The sequence below is a fragment of the Salvelinus fontinalis genome, chromosome 4 (genome assembly GCF_029448725.1).
Source record: "Salvelinus fontinalis isolate EN_2023a chromosome 4, ASM2944872v1, whole genome shotgun sequence".
NCBI lineage: Eukaryota > Metazoa > Chordata > Actinopteri > Salmoniformes > Salmonidae > Salvelinus > Salvelinus fontinalis.
Window position 1 is genome coordinate 67,769,886 of NC_074668.1, and position 21,294 is coordinate 67,791,179.

At 46.5% G+C, this 21,294-nt stretch overlaps 1 protein-coding gene across 8 annotated transcripts in view; it reads left to right on the forward strand.

The window, feature by feature from the left end:
• zfhx3b (zinc finger homeobox 3b) overlaps window positions 1–21,294 on the forward strand; it is a 413,258-nt gene that overhangs the window by 321,713 nt on the left and 70,251 nt on the right. The gene's annotated exons all lie outside the window — the stretch shown is intronic.

Consider the following 21,294-nt stretch of genomic DNA (forward strand, 5'->3'; position numbering starts at 1 on the left):
GTTGTCAGTGTATACTAGAGGGGGAGTTAGTAGAGTTTTAGGAGGTATGTTTGGTGTTGTCAGTGTATACTAGAGGGGGAGTTAGTAGAGTTTTAGGAGGTATGTTTGGTGTTGTCAGTGTATACTAGAGGGGGAGTTAGTAGAGTTTCAGGAGGTATGTTTGGTGTTGTCAGTGTATACTAGAGGGGGAGTTAGTAGAGTTTCAGGAGGTATGTTTGGTGTTGTCAGTGTATACTAGAGGGGGAGTTAGTAGAGTTTTAGGAGGTATGTTTGGTGTTGTCAGTGTATACTAGAGGGGGAGTTAGTAGAGTTTTAGGAGGTATGTTTGGTGTTGTCAGTGTATACTAGAGGGGGAGTTAGTAGAGTTTCAGGTGGTATGTTTGGTGTTGTCAGTGTATACTAGAGGGGGAGTTAGTAGAGTTTCAGGAGGTATGTTTGGTGTTGTCAGTGTATACTAGAGGGGGAGTTAGTAGAGTTTCAGGAGGTATGTTTGGTGTTGTCAGTGTATACTAGAGGGGGAGTTAGTAGAGTTTCAGGAGGTATGTTTGGTGTTGTCAGTGTATACTAGAGGGGGAGTTAGTAGAGTTTTAGGAGGTATGTTTGGTGTTGTCAGTGTATACTAGAGGGGGAGTTAGTAGAGTTTCAGGAGGTATGTTTGGTGTTGTCAGTGTATACTAGAGGGGGAGTTAGTAGAGTTTCAGGAGGTATGTTTGGTGTTGTCAGTGTATACTAGAGGGGGAGTTAGTAGAGTTTCAGGAGGTATGTTTGGTGTTGTCAGTGTATACTAGAGGGGGAGTTAGTAGAGTTTCAGGAGGTATGTTTGGTGTTGTCAGTGTATACTAGAGGGGGAGTTAGTAGAGTTTTAGGAGGTATGTTTGGTGTTGTCAGTGTATACTAGAGGGGGAGTTAGTAGAGTTTCAGGAGGTATGTTTGGTGTTGTCAGTGTATACTAGAGGGGGAGTTAGTAGAGTTTTAGGAGGTATGTTTGGTGTTGTCAGTGTATACTAGAGGGGGGAGTTAGTAGAGTTTTAGGAGGTATGTTTGGTGTTGTCAGTGTATACTAGAGGGGGAGTTAGTAGAGTTTTAGGAGGTATGTTTGGTGTTGTCATTGTATACTAGATGGGGAGTTAGTAGAGTTTTAGGAGGTATGTTTGGTGTTGTCAGTGTATACTAGAGGGGGGAGTTAGTAGAGTTTCAGGAGGTATGTTTGGTGTTGTCAGTGTATACTAGAGGGAGAGTTAGTAGAGTTTTAGGAGGTATGTTTGGTGTTGTCAGTGTATACTAGAGGGGGAGTTAGTAGAGTTTCAGGAGGTATGTTTGGTGTTGTCAGTGTATACTAGAGGGGGAGTTAGTAGAGTTTCAGGAGGTATGTTTGGTGTTGTCAGTGTATACTAGAGGGGGAGTTAGTAGAGTTTCAGGAGGTATGTTTGGTGTTGTCAGTGTATACTAGAGGGGGAGTTAGTAGAGTTTTAGGAGGTATGTTTGGTGTTGTCAGTGTATACTAGAGGGGGAGTTAGTAGAGTTTCAGGAGGTATGTTTGGTGTTGTCAGTGTATACTAGAGGGGGAGTTAGTAGAGTTTCAGGAGGTATGTTTGGTGTTGTCAGTGTATACTAGAGGGGGAGTTAGTAGAGTTTCAGGAGGTATGTTTGGTGTTGTCAGTGTATACTAGAGGGGGGAGTTAGTAGAGTTTTAGGAGGTATGTTTGGTGTTGTCAGTGTATACTAGAGGGGGAGTTAGTAGAGTTTTAGGAGGTATGTTTGGTGTTGTCAGTGTATACTAGAGGGGGGAGTTAGTAGAGTTTCAGGAGGTATGTTTGGTGTTGTCAGTGTATACTAGAGGGGGAGTTAGTAGAGTTTCAGGAGGTATGTTTGGTGTTGTCAGTGTATACTAGAGGGGGAGTTAGTAGAGTTTCAGGAGGTATGTTTGGTGTTGTCAGTGTATACTAGAGGGGGAGTTAGTAGAGTTTTAGGAGGTATGTTTGGTGTTGTCAGTGTATACTAGAGGGGGGAGTTAGTAGAGTTTTAGGAGGTATGTTTGGTGTTGTCAGTGTATACTAGAGGGGGAGTTAGTAGAGTTTTAGGATGTATGTTTGGTGTTGTCAGTGTATACTAGAGGGGGAGTTAGTAGAGTTTTAGGATGTATGTTTGGTGTTGTCAGTGTATACTAGAGGGGGAGTTAGTAGAGTTTTGGGAGGTATGTTTGGTGTTGTCAGTGTATACTAGAGGGGGAGTTAGTAGAGTTTTAGGAGGTATGTTTGGTGTTGTCAGTGTATACTAGAGGGGGAGTTAGTAGAGTTTTAGGAGGTATGTTTGGTGTTGTCAGTGTATACTAGAGGGGGAGTTAGTAGAGTTTCAGGTGGTATGTTTGGTGTTGTCAGTGTATACTAGAGGGGGAGTTAGTAGAGTTTCAGGAGGTATGTTTGGTGTTGTCAGTGTATACTAGAGGGGGAGTTAGTAGAGTTTTAGGAGGTATGTTTGGTGTTGTCAGTGTATACTAGAGGGGGAGTTAGTAGAGTTTCAGGTGGTATGTTTGGTGTTGTCAGTGTATACTAGAGGGGGAGTTAGTAGAGTTTCAGGTGGTATGTTTGGTGTTGTCAGTGTATACTAGAGGGGGAGTTAGTAGAGTTTCAGGAGGTATGTTTGGTGTTGTCAGTGTATACTAGAGGGGGAGTTAGTAGAGTTTCAGGAGGTATGTTTGGTGTTGTCAGTGTATACTAGAGGGGGAGTTAGTAGAGTTTTAGGAGGTATGTTTGGTGTTGTCAGTGTATACTAGAGGGGGAGTTAGTAGAGTTTCAGGTGGTATGTTTGGTGTTGTCAGTGTATACTAGAGGGGGGAGTTAGTAGAGTTTTGGGAGGTATGTTTGGTGTTGTAAGTGTAGGACCTAGATCTACAGATCTAACCCTCCCACCTCCTCCCTCCCTTCCACCTACAAACAGGACTTACTGACACCCCTATCACACACCAACACATCCCTCTCTCTTTCACTCTCCCTCTGTCTCATTCTTTTTCCCTTTTTCCAGTCTGTTTCTCTCCTCCCCCCTTCCATTCCTCTCCATTCTTTGTCTCCTGAAAATGAATAAACAAGGCAGGTACCCTTCACCCACAAAACAAACCAATACAGATTGTAGGCCAGTGGGTGGTCTTGTATGGGGCTCTGCTTAAGGTTAAATATCTTTAATCCAACCAGGCTGGAAAACTAAATATTCTCCCTAGCCAAATCCTCTTTCTGCACTCCCCAACACCGCCACCCCTCCTTATACTCCTCCCTCATCTCTTTCTCTATTCTTCCCTTAGTCTTCTCTCTCTTTATAGTTGCTCACTCTTCACTTTGGAGCAAGACATTTGTTGTTTATGCTCTAGTTAATTTATTCACTCAATAGGGTTTCATAAAACAGCTTATAAAGGATAAACACAGGGTCTCACCATAATAATAGAGCAAACAAATCTAACTTTTCGAATGCTGCGTTTCTCCTCTACTCCCCATGACGGACCAATCGTAAGAACTTGATGAGAGGAGGAATTATTGAGAGCGCAATTACATCTTACAGAATCAACTTCCTGTGCCGAGCCTGACCAGAGGGTCTCTTTCTCTATCATCTAATCAGTGTTTTACCCTGCCACTGCCAGCCTCAATCTTGTAAAGATGATATTACAGACGTATCAGCCAAAGTCCTATCTCTGGACCCCCTCAGCCCCCCTCAGCCCCCCCCCCCCCCCCCCCCCCCCCCCCACACACACACACCATATCCCATCCCAGAGATAACAGGGAGATTGCTTCCCCTTCCTTGTCTTCAAAAAGACCAGATAAGGGCCACATTTTATCAGCAGGCTCTATAATTTGGTGTTAACTTTGCACATATTTGCAAGTCAAAGTGCAGTGAAATGACAGGCCAGGTGGATGGTGTCTCTCTGTCTATCGTGGCCTCTCCTCTCCAGTCTCTCCTGGGGCCATCTGGCTGGCCAGTCCGTAGTCAGGACGACCAGGAGAGTAAGTGCAGTCGATGGGCAGGTAAACGCTGCCTTGATGAGGCCTGGACCGGAGCTCCTCTGGATCTGTGTGGCTCCTAAGCTGAGGGGATGGAGAGAGAGGCAGGCTGGTTTACCGGCTCACCACCATCAATACATCAGTGGCTTAGCGACCAGATTAACAGCCTGCGAGTGGTCAGGGCCACAAAACTGCTCCACTCGCCTCTCTATTCAGTGGGGCTGTGGGGCGGGCAGGGGGGTGAGGGGGAGTAGGGAGAGGGGGGATCTCAGTCATCAGGATGAGCACACAGGGACCCCTGTCTGTTTAGGTTTGGGCTGTTGAGGAGAGTCTGGGGACAGATAAATAACAGGAGTGCAATGAAAATGTGGACCTAGCTGTTTGAATTTCACTCCCATTACCTTGTAACACCCTACTAGTGAGTTTAAATGGCTATTTGATGGGTTAAGTCTAATGCTGGTGGTATGCATTTTATTTGCTATATTAAAGGGATACTTCAGGATTTTGCATGCAGTTTGAAGGAAGTTGCTAACTAGTGTTAGCACAAATGCTAAATAGCGTTAGTGCAATGACTGAAAGTCTACTTTAACGCTAGCATGCTAGTAGATGCCATAGACTTCCAGTCATTGCGCTAACGCTAGTTAGTATTGGCTCTCGAAACTATCTCTAACTTTCTTCATACTGGATGCGGAGACTTAAACATTTTATCCACAAGTTCATCTTACTCTGGGGCAGTAGATAAAGGTCTTATTGCTTAAATCCCAAAGTGTCCCTTTAATATTCAGAACTAGTCTAACATTAAACAATTCTCTCTATGGGCATTTTTTCTTTAAAGATGGGAACTCACCGAGCCAACCCCATAGCCCAAACACAATTGCTGGGGAGATTTGAACTCCTAACCTGGAGATCCTCAAGGCCTTAGTTCCATAGTGTGGGGATAAAAAGTCAACCCCACCCTCCCCCATGGCGATGACTGTCCATCCAGGTGGCGTATGTTTGGCCTAATTGCTGTGTTCTGGAGTCCAGCGTTAGGACTGGGAGTTGTAAATCTATCAGTGTTATGGGGGCAATGTTTTCTCCAGATGTAGACGAAAGATTTCATCCCTTTGTAATTAAGCAGTGCAGCCCAGGGTGTCATATGGTTTTTATTGGGGCACTCTGGGAAAAATCATTTCGCACCTTGTTTTCTCATCATGCCCTTTATTCTTGTATAAAAGGAGGGATAGAAGGGAGAGAGGAAATTTTTAAGAAGGAAAGGAAGGAAAATAAAATCTGTTTGAATTCCTATATGGAAATGACTGGGTATTGATTTAGGAGACAGAGGTGGGAAGGGGAGGGGGCAGCACAGGGGCCAATCAAAGACTTTCTCAGACAGAAAACAGTAAGAGGAAATAAAAAGATTCAATTAGAATACAGAGAATTTTCCCAAATGTTATCGTTTCCTCCTGGTGTCTCTGTTTCCACCTGTGCTCTACTTTAAACTCATTAAAGGAATGAGAGAGAGAGAGAGAGAGAGAGAGAGGGAGGGAGGGAGTGCACAGAGTTACGGGTTAGGGACAAGAAAGCTGTTCAACTTCTCAAGGACAGTGATAGTTTATAGCCTTCACATTCCCTCATAACAAACTGATGCCTGGAATAAAGAACACTGTGTAGAAACAGGATTGTCCCTCACTCCCCATAAGCCCCACCCTCTTGCCATCATCACCAGTCACCCCCACCTCACCCTTTTTTGTTTATGTGGCAAACTTAGGGGTCAAACTTTCTGAGGTGAGTGTTTTTTTTTTTACTAGTCACAGCTGGTGAAAGCGCGGTAGAGAGGGATTAGGCCTTTGTTCAAAATAAGTGGTTTCACACATTTGTATTTTATAAAGCACTTTTCAATCGCTGGGTGATTTACGGATCTGTGCTATCCTGTTGGAGGGCCTCTCTCTCTCTGTTCCATGTGAGCACAGATCAGAAATACAGACAGCAGAGGAAGTCTTCACCACAGCCTCTCAGCTCCTCTCAGCTCCCTCCCAGATCCCAGGACCGCTTCCAAATCACTGAGAACTATTCCTCATCTCCTTCCTCGCCAGTCACCGTGCCAGGCCCACAAACCCCACTTTATAACGCCACCACATTCAATCAACACCAGACCTAAAATTAGAGCCCGCTGAATGATTCAAACGTGGATCCTTCTTTCAAATGGCTTATCTCTGTCACTACTTAGGAATGTCCTTAATTTATGCTTGTACGTTGGAATGGATTTGTTGGAGTAATTAGAACCATAAGGACTCTGTGCTACTGTATAAACGGGGTCTCTTGGAGCCAGTATATTTACGTGCCATGAGAGTCGATTGCTAAATCTGTTTTGCAAATTATTTTTCAAAATCGTCGATACATTAATTTAAGCAACTGAACGGAGAGTCTAGTTTAATGAGTTATATGAACCAGGCTTTATTAAATATTTGTTTATGTTGCACGGGAGAGTAGTGTATATTAGTTCTTGCAGTGGTGTGTCCCAATGGGCCCAGATCTCCACGAACACAATCCCTGCTTTTGTTCTCTCCACTGTTCCTCTGATGCACCTCCTGTGTCTCCAGACTAGTCTTCCCAACATCATTTCACAGATGAGTTATGAGAGCACCGGTCTGTGTTGGAGATGATTCCCTCCATATTGCCAGCTAATATCCCCCTCCTTTAAGTCAGGATCCAGATACTGGCCTCCATAGTCCCTGCAGGAACGGCCTTTGTTCCTGAATGGCTCGGAACAGGAACCTACCTCTCTCTACATTAGATGTTTTTCCTTCTTCATGAAAAATAAATGTAGCTCCTTTTTATTCCTCTTAGACAAATCTGACGGGGTTTCTTCTCAGTTCTTCCATTTCTTAGTGCTGTAGTAGGCACCTTTGAACTTTAGAAAATATGAAATGTCAAAATGACTGGAGTTTATGGGATCAAAACAGAATATCAAATTGAATAAAGTCGGAATTCTAGGAGTGACGAGACAAATGATTACAAATCCCTCAGTACATGAAACAACCCGCCAAAAAGCTGATCGTTCTCAGGACCTGCTGTCTGTACAGTGATTTCCTGCCGGAGAGTGGGTTTTAACACACCTCGTCTCTTTCACTTCAAATGGGGCTTATCATTCAATTTTCCTCAATTTCCGGCTATTTCTGGCCTCATTTTCAGTTTGCTCTATCATGGTGGACTCACTGACAAAGAACAGGTTGGAACAATTTGTGACATCCCTCTAGAATCACTTTTGATCATTGGCATTCTTTGATTGGTCATTTTATATGTGTTGGTAGAGTGGGCTGTAACACCATTAGCTGATATTATATATACTGTAGGCTGCATGGCCTCAGAGGCCACATATATACACAGCATATTGCACATGTAGAGTAAATAACAATGGAAATATGGTGTGTCTGAGTTTTGAAGTTCATTTGAAGGATATACCAGTAAATTCTAGGGATAGATTACTGTAGATTACTACCTGTAAGTCGTGCAGTTTGGTGTGAGAGCCGCCCTGCCCGTACATCTGGAGAGGTGTTTAGTGCCTTTCAAAGAAGAGCCCCAGCAACAGAGTATTCCCCGTATTCAACTTAACTTTTAAATCATTAAACATGATGAAGCCATCTCCGCAAAGTCAGGGGTTTATATACGAAAATCAAACGCCATCCGCCATCTCTGATCAGAGGCAACAGCCTTCAGGCCGGGGTTACGAAGGCACAACAGGAAAAGCCATTAACTGCCAATCACTGTATCGATCGACAAGCCAGTCCACCACTACCATCAACCCCCCCCCCCCCCCCACACACACACACACACACTCACTGACTCACACATATAAGCACTTACTGTATACAAACACACATTCAGTCACATAACAAACTTCCCTCATACTGCCAGGTTGGTCTAAAATGTGGAGGTTAGGCTACTCATCAGAGGAAAGTACACTCCTTTCCCCGCCTCTCTCTCCTCTCTCTAAGCGTTACCTTTCAAATGATCTAAAGATCGTCTTGCTGCTACCTTCCACGTAAGACAAAGGTTGTCACTTTACCTTGGCTTTGTTGTCTATGTTGTCTGAAGAACAATCAGTCAGACAACATATAGGATATTTTCAATTTAAAACACAACCCTGCGTTCTCTCTATCTAAAAATCACCCCAAAGGAACTCTGCCACCATGTCTAAGTGAGCGCAGACACTCCACCACTCATCCGTTTCCCTCAACATTTTTGGAGTCCGACATCAGATAAAAAGGGAAAACTAATAGTCAGCCAAGGACAAAAGAGGGAAAAAAGGGGGGATTGATTTTTTCCCTCCAATTCCAATGGTGTCGTTAGGACTAAGGGTCATTAGAAGAATATTTACCTACTTCCCAGCTTAATAGAGATGCTGTGTATCAGGGAGTGATCAGGAGCAGAGGTCAGGGCTGGGGGGAGCAATTAAAGTGTATGGATCCAGGAATCCAGGGCCCGTCCCATTGTGTGTGCTGCAGGCACCAACTTATAGGTGAGCTGAAAGTAAGGGAAAGGCAATGCATATTGAACATGGCTTTATAAATGTATTGAGCCATGCTACAAATGAACTGGAGTTGCACTAGGGACATGCTCACACTATCTTTAATAGGAGTACACATAATGCACTCATTCAGTGTTTTGCACTGTTATTGTTACATTTTGCTTACCTACGTCAGTACTCTTAAGATTTCAAAGTAGCCCAAATATTCAATGTTCTTTCTTATTTATTTCTTCGTATCTCTTTCTCGCTCCCATTTGAGTGGTCTTCCCTCTGGCCACACAATAGCCAGATCCAGGGCAGGCATCAGGCATGATGAATGTGGCCCGGGGCCTATGCCCTCGCTCTTCCTCTGTGGTGGCCTCATCGACACATCAGCCTGGGAGGGAGAGCGAGAGAGAGAGAGAGAGAGAGAGACGGAGGGAGGGAAAGAGGGAGGGCAAGATACAAACCAGACTAGCCATTTTCCTCGTCCTGCTCATAAATATTTGTGCGGCTGATTTATAAACAGCGGAGCAAGAGACAAGATCAAAGTGAACTGTAACGGTTATATAAAACCAGGGCTTTTCACGACACTGCCCTACAACACACCATGCTTATACCTATTAAAGACAAAGCCATATATCACACGCCATATTGGCAAGACTATTGAGTGGCCCCGTGCAGTTTAAAGCTTGATGTTGCCCCTGCTATGACTCTAGGTCTCACAGCGCTAGACTGCGAGCTGCTCACACTGCTAAAAGGCTGTAGGTATGTGCTATTGCTAGCACTCTCCTGCACTCAGCCTGTAAACTCTGTCTGAGTTCAGTGGTACGTTTGATATTTTGTAAATGTCTGTAGCCAGTAAATTATATGCTATCGTGTAATACAGCAGTTTAACAAGAGGAGTCAGTGTGTCCTACAGAAGAGGGGAGTAGACAGCTGCACAGGCTGGTTCAGGCAGCCAGCCGGTCAGCCAACACAAAGGCCATGCCATCTCCAGAAGAGGGAGGAGGGGTGGGGGAAAAGGGGAGGGGGTTCGGGGTCAGCTCTGTCGTGGGACAGCTTTATGGGTCCAAGCCTAGACAGAGATAGAGAGAGAGACTGAGATCCGCAGTATGATACACAGCAACACCCCCTAGACCCATTGGCCAGGGAGCAGAGTGGAGTAGGGCAGACATTCCACACCTACAGACAGTGTTTACCTCCCTGGCCCTGGTCTGAATCAGCACCCCTGGGAGTGAGGGTGTGTGGGGGTATGAGAGGAGAGGCACTGCTCTCTCTCTCTGCTGACCCCGGCCCTCTCCCAGATTAATAACAGCAGAGGCTGGCAGATGCAGGGAGGGCCGTGAGGACGCCTGCTAGTTGACCTCTGTGGGAGGGAGAGCAGGGTGGGTAATGGGAGAGAAAGAAAGTCTTTCTCAACGGAGATTCCCCCCTTTGTCCTAAAATAGCTGAATAAACAGGGGATCCATCACCAGGACATGTGCCCAGGCAGCCAGGAAGGGTGACAGTGGTGGTGATGGGGCTAGGCTTCATGCTAAACAGCCTGTCTGTCTGAGGACATATGGCCCCCTGGCTCCCAGGGAACATGGTGACACTGCACACCTCACCTTATCCCTTACATAACACATAGCCAGCCTCTCTATTTTTAATTTAACTAGGAAAGTCAGTTAAGAACAAATTCTTATTTACAGTGACGGCCGACTGGGGAACAGTGGCTTAACTGCTTTGTTCATGGGCAGAACGACAGATTTTTACCTTTTCAGCTCAGGGATTCGATCCAGCAACCTTTCGCTCTAACCACTAGGCTACCTGCCACCCTCTCGCTCTCTGTCTCTCTCATGTGTGAACACTCACTCACAGACAGAATAGCTCTGCCCATGTTCTTTACCCACTGGGCTTTGTCTGTGTATTATAGCAGCTACTATGACGTGAGAGGGTTTGTATGTATGTGTGTGTTTGGTTGTATAACTGTTTACTACCAACAGTTGAAACTGGAGGAACCAGTTATTTTAGTGGAAACCTCCAAGTGAGGACATGTTTGATAGGAAAACCACAGCAGCGCTGCTGTGGACATGGAGGACAGAGCCCGTGAGTGAATATTCTATTATAGTTACGCCTTGTATTTATGCAGAAGATTGAGATTATTGCAGAGTCTGCCCAGGTAGGCCGGTGTTCTCTGTTCTGCATAGGGGTGTGTGCGTGTGTGAACAGTATGCGCGTGTGAGAGAGAGAGAGAGAATGGATAGCAGACAGCTTCTCCCCAGTGTGTCTGACTCCAGCATGGTGAGAGTTGAGTTCAAAGCCCTGCTGAAACATCACAGGGCTGAAGCTGACTGAGGCAGAGTGAGGCAGAGTGAGTCAGACGAGCCAGCCCGTGGTCTGGGAAGGGTTACTGAATTATTACTGATGGTTTCAGGGTAACTGTCTGACCGCAGGTCTGGCGAATATTAATCATTTATTTGATTGTCTGCATGTGCTGATTAATCAATCTGAGATCTGCAGGATTAACTAGCCCATTATTCCTTTATAAGAACAGATAAGAGATAAGACTTTAAAATATCATGTTCCATTTATCATTTATTTTTAGTCCCCTGCTGATGAGGGAGAAATAAAAACTGAGGTGAGATTGGGCAGAACAGCAACAGAGGGGAAGTGCTGGGGGAAGAGGGGAAAGGGGAAAGGGAGAATTAAAGGGGCTTTTAGATCTACCCAGAAGAGGAAAAACGGCAGATTTAACTATGGCAGAAAAATACTGTAGAGACCTCATGGAGGCATAGACCAATAGATACGCTTTCATTAAAAGAGCCAGTGAGAGAGGCGGGAGAGAGAGAGAAAGGGAGGAGAAACAACAGGACCAGGAAGTTGGTGGGAAAGTGATTGTTCTCTCCACCTGGAACAGACTGTCTGCCTGCCTGTCTGTCTGGGAAAAGGGCGGAGTGCTGTTGCTGTGGACTCTTGCCCTGCTCTCTCCTCTAGGTAAATTCAGTTCTCTTACTGAGTGTAGCTTAATCCAACAATTGCAGAATTCCTGGGTGCAGCCCCACCCACGCCATATCCACGCTATAAATTCTCAATCCGCCGACTGTTTGTGTTATGTCATGTAATTCCTTTGATTCCGACATATCTCTGTTTGTAAATACAAGAGGCACTCAAAGGGTTGTGGTTACTTTACAAGTATGGCGCCCCCGGCGCTTTGGTGGAGAATAGTGGGAGGGAGAGACAGAGAAAAGGATAGGGTGAGGTGGTTAGAAACTGTATATACTTCCCGTGGCTCCTCTGCCAAGCCCACTCCCTCCAGCCTCTGGTTGCACAGTCATGCAGTCAGTCAGGCAGAGAGGCAGGAAGACAGGCAGGCAGAGGCAACAGCACAGCAGAGAGGAACGGAGTAAAACAGAAACAGGGCAGAAAGCTGAGAGGGAGGAGTATGTCCTCACTCATGGCTGAACACGGCTCCTTAATTATGCGCTTTTCAGCAGGTTTTATCTTTACCACTTTCCTCCCGGGTTGAGATTAGTGCTCACCATGCTTGATTTACTGCACAATAACTGAACCAGAGGTTTACCTAATCAATAAACAGGAAGGGGAGAAAGTGGTAGCCTTTGCGGTATAGTTTGTGACTTTGTGCACCAGTAAGCAGGGTGTATAGGTGGACAGGGCAGCGTGACTGTGATGCCAGCCTGCCCGATGCCTGAGCGGTACGTTGAGCTCACCGCTTAGCTGTGCCTGCTCCTCTAGCGTCTCTCCTCGCCACAGTCACTGGAATGGAAAACAACATGGGAGGTCAACAACAAGGGAGGTCACAAGTTGTCCTATAAAAAGTGGTTTAATGCGATCTTACAACCTACGTGAGGAATTTATATTAAAAGGAATACAAAGCTTTCCTGTAGATGGGGAGCAGGAGGTTGCTGTGCCCTGTGTTAAATATCCCGAACATTTAATGGGTAGCCATCTCCAACGACCTCTGTGATGACACTGGGGCTAATGGCGTGAGCTCGCTGTGGTTATTTTGGGAAGCTCCAATGCCCAGCCAGGCCGGCAGAGGTCTTTCAGCACTAGGCTCCTCTGCTCTGGAAAAGCTTCTGCCAGCGTGACTAAAGCAGTAGGCTGCCTCCAATTAGACCGGGCTGTGTTGGATTTTTTGTGATGACCACCATATCTCAGCTGTAATTATGCTGCGCTGGGAATGATGAGGGTTTAGGTTATTGATCCTCCATTGATCACCCTGATCAATGAGCACTTTGTTTGTCTTTTTATGGAAAGTGAGGTTATGTTTTTTTCTATGTCTAATGAGCAGGCTGGGCAGAATGACCCTATAAAGCCAGAATGGCTTTTTGTGTTAGCAGGGCCCTGGTGTATTCCATGATATTATGGGATAGAGGGGTTAGACCTTCACAGAGCACCACTTTTCAACACAAGTGCACACACTCCCGTTGGGCATGGGTTAGAGGCTGCTGGGGGTCTTAGGAAGAACTCATTTCAAATTCATGTCTAGCCGGGGGGGGGGGGCACAAGTAGTAAGGCTTCAGGGCATGCTTTTTTCATCAGATAGTATCTCTACTGAAAGAGAACAGGACTCATTATATGAACATTGAATGAGTATCAGGTGATTAGGAAAATAATTAGATTTTATTGTATGAAGATGCATATAGGTGGTAACAACCTATAGTGTTTTTAACACCCTATTTGAGGGTTGTATGCTTATCTTGCTATTATTGGGTTCTATCTCAAAGTAGTTAGATAAAGTGCCAAAGAGGAAGTCTTGGACTGTGATGTGTAGAAGAGATGCAGGGTTGAAGTTTTATCGTCCTCATAGTAGATATTGGCATGGACCAGTTGGTGGGTGCATGGAGCTGGTAGAAGAACTCTCGACAGTAGTTTCACTCCACCAACAGGGTACTTAAACCTCCATACATAACATCACAGTCCAAGCTTTCCTCTTTACACTAGCACCTTATCTAACTGCTCCGCCCCCATTCATTCATTTGCATTTTAGTAAGGGGACCACTCGACGGCCTTGTTGCTCCTTTTGTCAGCTCGCTGCTGCTAATGAAAGATGTCCCCTTAAGACTGGGTTAAATATTGACTCTGGCTCAGTCCCATCATTGGTGTCTTAATTAGCTCGCCAGTGTAGAGAGGTAGCTAGGATAGGACACTGAAGAGGGGCAGGCTAGGGCAAGGCAGAGCGAGTGAAACACTTCCCCTATAGAGGTTTCAAACCCACACTCCAACTACTTCATAGTGAATTTTATATAAAGAAGAACAGGAAAGTAATGAGAGAAAACACACAGCATTACACTCTCACTGCCTTATTGCATAGCCCGAAGCAGCAACCAATTATGTGGTAATGAAATATTTACACAGCCAAACTGGGAATGCCAGAGGTGAAAGCTAGATAATACAAGCCTGGAGGAGATTGTATTCTGTATCGCTCCTCCCGTTACGTCAGCATCTCTCATCTCAGCCAGCCAGGCTGGCTGGAACAGGAGGAGAGAAACGAATGACACCACCAAGCCCAGAGGCTAAAGTATAGGGTCAGTTACAGCCCAGCCCTATGGTCACCTCTCCTCTATCTTTCCCTCTCCTCCTCTCCTCTGACAAGAAACACTGGCTCATCTAGGGGCTTCATCTGGGTCATGGTAGCTAGAGAGGTTGGTAGAGAAAAGGAAGGGCAGCCATCTTGGAGACACTGTGACAGACAGTGTGGTGCTGATGAGAGGTCCAGTTCGACCCCAGGGGTGCAGCACTGGGTCTGGTGACGCATCTGTCATCTGTCCCAGTCACAAAGGGGTCGCATCGGATCTGAGCGGGGGCGACTAGGATGTTTGTTGTCATAGACTAATGGCGTTTTGGTAATGTTCTGGCTGTGAATAAAATTTTCACTGACTGCATTAATCATCCCAAGTGCCGTTTGTCTGTACCCCTCACCCCCAAGCCCCTACGGCTTCTCTGCTACCGTACCCCCCACTACCCCCACTCGCTCCCCATCCACCTAACAAGCAGCCTGTGGCCCACACCTCTAGCCGGCCCACAAGGCCATGCTGCAATTGTTTGGCTGGCAAGTGACAAATGGGGTACTGTGGGTGTCAGGGTCTCTGTCACCTGTGTGGTCGCCAGGCCAGGGCTGCCTCTACCTCTGCCTCCGTAACAGGCAAACCCACGATGAAACCAAGTACTCTCATGTACAGCCACAGTAAGTCCGTCATCTGTCTCATTTAGCATCCACACACGTCAGAAACCCTAGACGTCCCTATTCAGATAGTCAATGCATTGCCATTCAAGAGCACTAGTTCTATTACAATGTGTTGTAATGCATTCCTCAGATTCCCTGCTGACTTGCATGGAATTCGCAGATATTTTGAAGGATTTCATTTTATACGTGGCTCTAGGCTTCTTTAGTGTAGCGTTTTAGCAATGTGTTGGAAGTGCCTCTAAGGTTTGTAAAATAAACATTTGCCTCAAGCAGGGAGGAGAATATCATTGCAGAGACTATATCCAAACCCCTCCCTATCCCCCAGCCTAGTGCAGAGTAGCTGGCTTACCATGCTAACCATGGCTGGGCTTTAAGCCTTGCCTACAGGCCAAGTCCTAGCAGGGAGGCTGAGTGGTCTGTGTACATCCTGCTGTCAGAATCCTACGAGGTGCTGTCAGCAGAGTTTGTTTGGAAAGGGGGGCAGATAATGTAAGGGAGGAGGGGGGTTCTGCGTTGTGGCTGCCAAGTGCAGGTGTGGATTTTCCACAGACCTGCTTGTTCTCTCTCCCTCCTGTGAAAACGTCCATGTGGCCTGACCTGCATGGGGCTCATAGGAGGTGGCTGGTGAGACAATATCTCATCACTGGCTAGAACAGGCATATACCAGAACACCACTCCACACCACCCCAGCCTAAACTACTGTACTAGGTCTCAGCTCTGACCAGCTGGCTCACTTACCAGACTATTGTTTTCCCTCATCCTGAAAGCCCGTATTTCTCATTAGGATAGATATGACATGTGTTAGTAAAAGCTTGATGCCTCCTGACGTCTTGTCTTTATTCAAAGAGAAGACGAGACAATGCATGTGCCTTTGAAATGCATGTGAACATCTCTGTTGCTTGGGTTTGATGGAGTCTGTCTCCTATTTGGAGCTGTAATGAGAACCAGAGAAACACATTCTTCCCCAGTCAGTTCTGTCCTAATAATTACCATCACCACTGTCCAAAATGGAGGGTTGTGTTGTTGACGAGGCAGTGGGAGGCAGTGGGTTGCTGGGAAGAGCAGCACAAGGGCAGGTCCAGAGTTGCCCTCCTGATGTTCCAGATGGCATGTAGCCGGTGCAGATGTCATTGAGTGGTTGGAACAGCTGTTTGCTTCGTGCCCCTGTGGCGCAACACAGCTGTCGCCTCCTGCAGGCAGAGTTATTGTACTGCAGCTCTGCTCTCTGCTCGGCTCGCCCAGGCTAGCATTCATAAAAGCACCAGGAGGCTAAACTGTTAATTAGCTGCTCAGAGAGAAGGGCGACGGCTCGCTATTAATTTGCCATACTTTTTTTCCCGTATTATTCCGGTGCTTGACATCATTTCCTGCCCGTCTCAGAGTCATTTGCAGTGTGTCGCAAAAGTAGGGACCCGTCTCATTAAGAGGGGGGAAATGTGTTTATCTGGCTGCTATTAGAGGTGCACATTATGTATGTATGGCCATGCTTATCCAAATATTGTTAATGAGAGGGACCTGGGATGCCTGCGTGGGGCTCCGGTGGGCATAGGCCCAGGCTCGTTATCACCGTGCTGGGCATTGATCTCTCCCCGCTCAGCTTCCTCCTCCTCTCTTAGAGCAGAGTGACTCACTCATGAATTATATGAACACATTGATCAGCTGATTGAGAGCCATTGTTTCGAGCCCAGGGTCAATATTGAAGAAGGGATTACCCAACTCTTGTTTTCGCCCAGTGTATGTGAGAATGTATTATTCGGCTGCTTGTCACTACACCCCCCCCCTCGCTCCCCAGCCACACAAAGAGACATGCTACCGCAGCATACACAATCAACATGGGCCAAATGACTGGCTGCATTGATTGCCTTCCCTCTGCAATTATGTTCCCATTGTTTACTTTCCAGTGTCATGCTTATTAAAAAGAATTCAACAATTATTGCTTTATTTAATGTTAAAGTTAGGCTGAGTGGCTGCCTGAGGCCGAGGCCCAGCCAGCAGCAGTATTGTATTAAGGCACTGTGCTCCCAGCGGCCTGTGTTTACGTATTGCCCAGCCTGTAGAGAGCTACTGTCATCCATCTTTACCTCGCTGCCCTCCGCGATGACAAAGAGGCCTCCTCTCTCTCTTAAACAAATATGCAGCCTATTGTTTATTAATTTGTAGCAGTTGATCATCGCCCCACTGACTGTAGGGAGAGTCACTAATTGTCTGGTGTGCTTTTAGACAAAGGGGGAGAGCCCAGGGTTGGGCAGAGAGGGATTAGGGAGAGAGAGGAGAGAGGGGAAGGGGAGGTGGACAGGAAGCAGTAGGTATGCAGTTTGGGGCGGATACATGCAGTCCCCCCAGCCACAGCACAACGTCTGGGCATGTCGCCGCTCGCAGTGGCTAATTCGAACCAGCCGCTGAACTTGGCACCCGCAGCGGCTTCTGTGGTCGTGGCTGCTGTTCCTGCTGCTGCCGGCGTAGTGGGAATCACAGGCAAAGCTGCAAGCACTCAGACTCCAGCCGCTCTCCCTATCTTCTCTCTGCTAAACAGTCTACCTTCCTTCCAGGGGAATCCCAGAGCCCCTCTTTACAAGACCCCAGCCTCCTGTACCCCATATAACCCACCAAGTCACACACACACACACACACACACACACACACACACACACACACACACACACACACACACACACACACACACACACACACACACACACACACACACACACCACCCTAGAGCTACCTGTGCCAGCACACGGCACAGTCACTCACACACTGAGATATAAGACAGGAGTGGTGTTTTATTCTACACCCAGCCCAGAGTGGGTTTTTCAGCCCATCTTCTTTGTGTCTTTTCACAGTGAAATACAATGACCTCATTGGATGTAATTGCTGCCATGACATCAGGGTGTGTGAATAACATAGGTGCTACTTGACATTATTCATCAACATGCCTTGTGCCTGGAACCAGCTCATCATTTTGCCCCTCGGTCAATGGAGAAACCATGACTACTGGCGCTATGATATCACCGGATATGGAATCCGAAATTGATATGGTAAAGAGTATGGATCAGGTTTAAATGGCAGCACACTGTGGCCTGTAGGTTCTGTGCCCTCTCCCTGTCTCTGTCCCATGTTCACCTCCTGTCCCCAGCGCTCACACACACACAAACACACTCAGAGCCATCCGGAAAGCGTCCAGCTTTACCTTTAAGTGCTGAGAATCACTGGGATAATTACAAAGCAATACACAGCCAGACACTCACTGGCTCGTTCACACAGCGAATTTGGCAGCTCTCGCTGAATTGATAGCCATTTAGCCCGTGGATAGTCATCTGTTTTAATGCATTAATTTTGTATTAACAGCACTGCCAAATGTAATGGTGGAAATTGGGGTATGATCATAATGGAGAGTGTGTGCGTGCCTGTCTCTGTGTGTGTGTGTGTGTGTGTGTGTGTGTGTGTGTGTGTGTGTGTGTGTGTGTGTGTGTGTGTGTGTGTGTGTGTGTGTGTGTGTGTGTGTGTGTGTGTGCACGCGCCTTAGTTTGCACGTGTGTGTTTATGTGTGTGCATGTATTATACTGCTCCATTGGGGGCCATTCTGTGGAATTACCGGCTTGTGTTGGCACTCTAGCTGCCTTCCACCCTTCCAGTAATACCCACGTCCATGTCACGTTGGCTCTCCTCTCTTCTCCTCTCCCAGCTACTGTTTTGGTTAAAGGTGTATTTTTACATCCCATTGAAGTGGATGGAAATGCAGGTGTATGCAGCACTCTGGGTGAGTGTTGTAACTGATCTGCCCCTATATTGCCCACTGAGAGGCCAGGGTGCAGTGTTAAGTTGCCAGAGAGATGATGTGGTGGCGCCCACACCGCCCCTGTCCCTCTCTACCTGTACGAGCACAGAGCCCTGCTTCAACCCCCACAGAGGAGGTAGAGTACAGAGGCCTGGCTACAGAACAGCACACACATTCTGCCTCCCTCGCCCCATCCTTCTCCAGCACTCCATGCTCCCATTCTCTTATCCATGCTCGGCTAAAACTCCTGTCTCCTGTACGGCTGTCGTAAATTCCCAGCCAATTAAATGGAACTGAAGAGAAAATGAAGCCATGCGGCCTGTTGAGGAGGGGCCGACAGCCGCCCTCCAGCCTCCACCCAACTCTGTAGCTCAGCTCCTCTCAGGGCCTCAGTGGGGTGCTTGGTGCTCTGGGGCCCCGGTGCAGGGCAGCCCAGGCAGCCTCCTCTCCTCTCCTTTGGAGCGGCCAGGCCAGCTCCTCCCAGCTCTCTCTCCCAACATGACTTTTTAATTAAACCGCTGAATTCCTGCACTCCAGTTGGAGGTGATTTATCAGCTAGGGGCTTCATTGCAGGATCATAGGAAACAGACACAGGCCCTGTCGAATGCATTACTGTGTTTCACATCCAACGTTTGTGTGTACGTTTGTGTGTGCTCCTAGATAGCATCACTAGACTCTCTCACATCTATAATGTTGATGGAATCCTGTGTGTTTGTGAGCGTGCGCATGCATGGGGGTGTATCAGAGAGCCCCTGTCCCCATGGGTAGTGTTTAATACCGTTTCTCATATAGAGCTCCCAGCCTACAACTGGTCAGATGGAACGGTCCGGGGAGGGGGGTGCACTGCTGTGTTGGCCCTGTACTGACCAAGCTCCATATCTCTAATAACAGTCCTCCACCACCTCCACACTGTTTGGTACGGCCCGGTGCTGAGTAAGTGTGGTTGTTAACACACTTACAGGTGTCTGTGGTCTGTAAGAGGTGGTGATACAGAGGGGGGTGAGGTCTGGTTTGGACTGAGTCGGGCCCTGCCTACAACCCAGTCAGTTTGGAGGTGATATACGGCCTGTTCTAGGCCAGGCAGTCTCAGGTTCACTCCTGCATAAATCCTGTCCTTTTTATGGGAAGCTGTAAAACTCCCAGGATTTTTTTCCTACCTCCTGAAACTAACTTTGAAGTTTAGGTCAGGTGTCGTCTGTTTTTTTTGTGTGAACTCACTGTCTCCTTGTAGATTTTTGCAGCCTTGAATCTTAATGCAGTCCCTCTCGCTCCCTTTTTTTTGTTCGACATCTGCTATGCCTAAAAACCGTGTGCCATTTCTCAGCTCAGCAATCACACAATGGATTTGGTGTTATCTACGAGTAAATCTGTCTGTCAGATTTCTCTGTACCAGCTCTGATGCAAAAATGTGTGGACGGAAGAGAAGGAGGGGGAAGAGGAGGAGAAAGGAGGGATACAGCTCACACGAGCAGAATATCCAGCAGCACCTATTCAATGACATCATGGAGGGCTTCAAACGAGGCGAGGAGGGAGAGCACAGAGAGAGAGACAGACCCTTTTAGAATCACCTAATATCTCTATTACACAGAGCTGTGGGGCTTGCAAAAAAGAAAAACTCCCTTCCTTTTCCTGGAAGCAGTGTCCTAATGTACGTTTAGGTGTAGAAATGAGAAATATAAAACCAGGGAGAATGGAATACAATTGCCCAGAAAAGCCCATAGCGATATTACAATATTACCAGAAAATTAAACATTAGAAGAAAAGGACGGGAGCATTTCTGGGAACATAATATTGTTATGATTTTTTCTCAGCCCAGGCTGTCAACACCTGATTCAGATGTAATGTGGTTAAAAATGTAATGTTTCCATTGCTTTTGCATTTCCCAGCCATCTAAACATGTTGCCTCACTGCAGGGCAAGCCGGTTCAGGCTCCTCTTAATTAATCAATTTGTTTTTCCCAACCTTTGTCTGAGTGTGGGGGTGGCCTGTACGGGAGATTAAGAGAGTCGTGGTGGGAGGCAGATACCGGATGTATACAGGATAACAGCCATTTTTTCCTCTCTCAGCATGAAGCCACACATTCAAAATGAAAACCTGTTTCAAATAAACCGATATGGAAAACTTTCTTACAATCTGCTTGTGCTTGCATTGTGAATTAAAGTAATTTTTTTATCATAGCATTTTCAGTTTTTACATGATATGACAAATTGCAGTAGCAATTGTCTTGGTTAGGATGAATAATTACCTATCAAATGCATCCAATAGTATCTCCTCCTCTAAGCTCCAATTGCCTTATTTTTATTGTCTATACATGCAATTCTCAAAAGCTGTCAAAGCCATGCATGGAAAACCCAGCCATTGTTACAATTTTTACATGTATTTATTTTCCTGGCAGTTTTTAATGGAGCATTAATGATGTTTATTTGGATTCATTATCTGATCTAGTCCCCATCTGGCAGTGAAGTGGTTGTTGTTTTCAGTCCTTTCACCCACTCAGCCACTGAATCTCACAAGAGACTAGGCCATGAAGATTAGAATAGAAAGAAACATCTTGTGATGATTGACATTGATTGCAGCCCCAGAAATCCACAGCTAGACTCCAGAGTGGGCCGTATGAACAGAACAAGACAGGCATGAGAAGCAGTGAGAACAGTGGCCATACTGAGTCTGGCCTTTCCATTGTAAACATGAAATGATCAGGACCCTGTTTTATAGGATAATTGTCAATACCTCTACCGATCCCCTAGTCAGGGCCATATTGTGTTGGCATTGTGCCATTGATTGGGCCTTGTAGGGGGTAATTAGTGTGTGAGTCCGTGGTGTAGTGGGGTGTGGTGTTGGGAGAGAT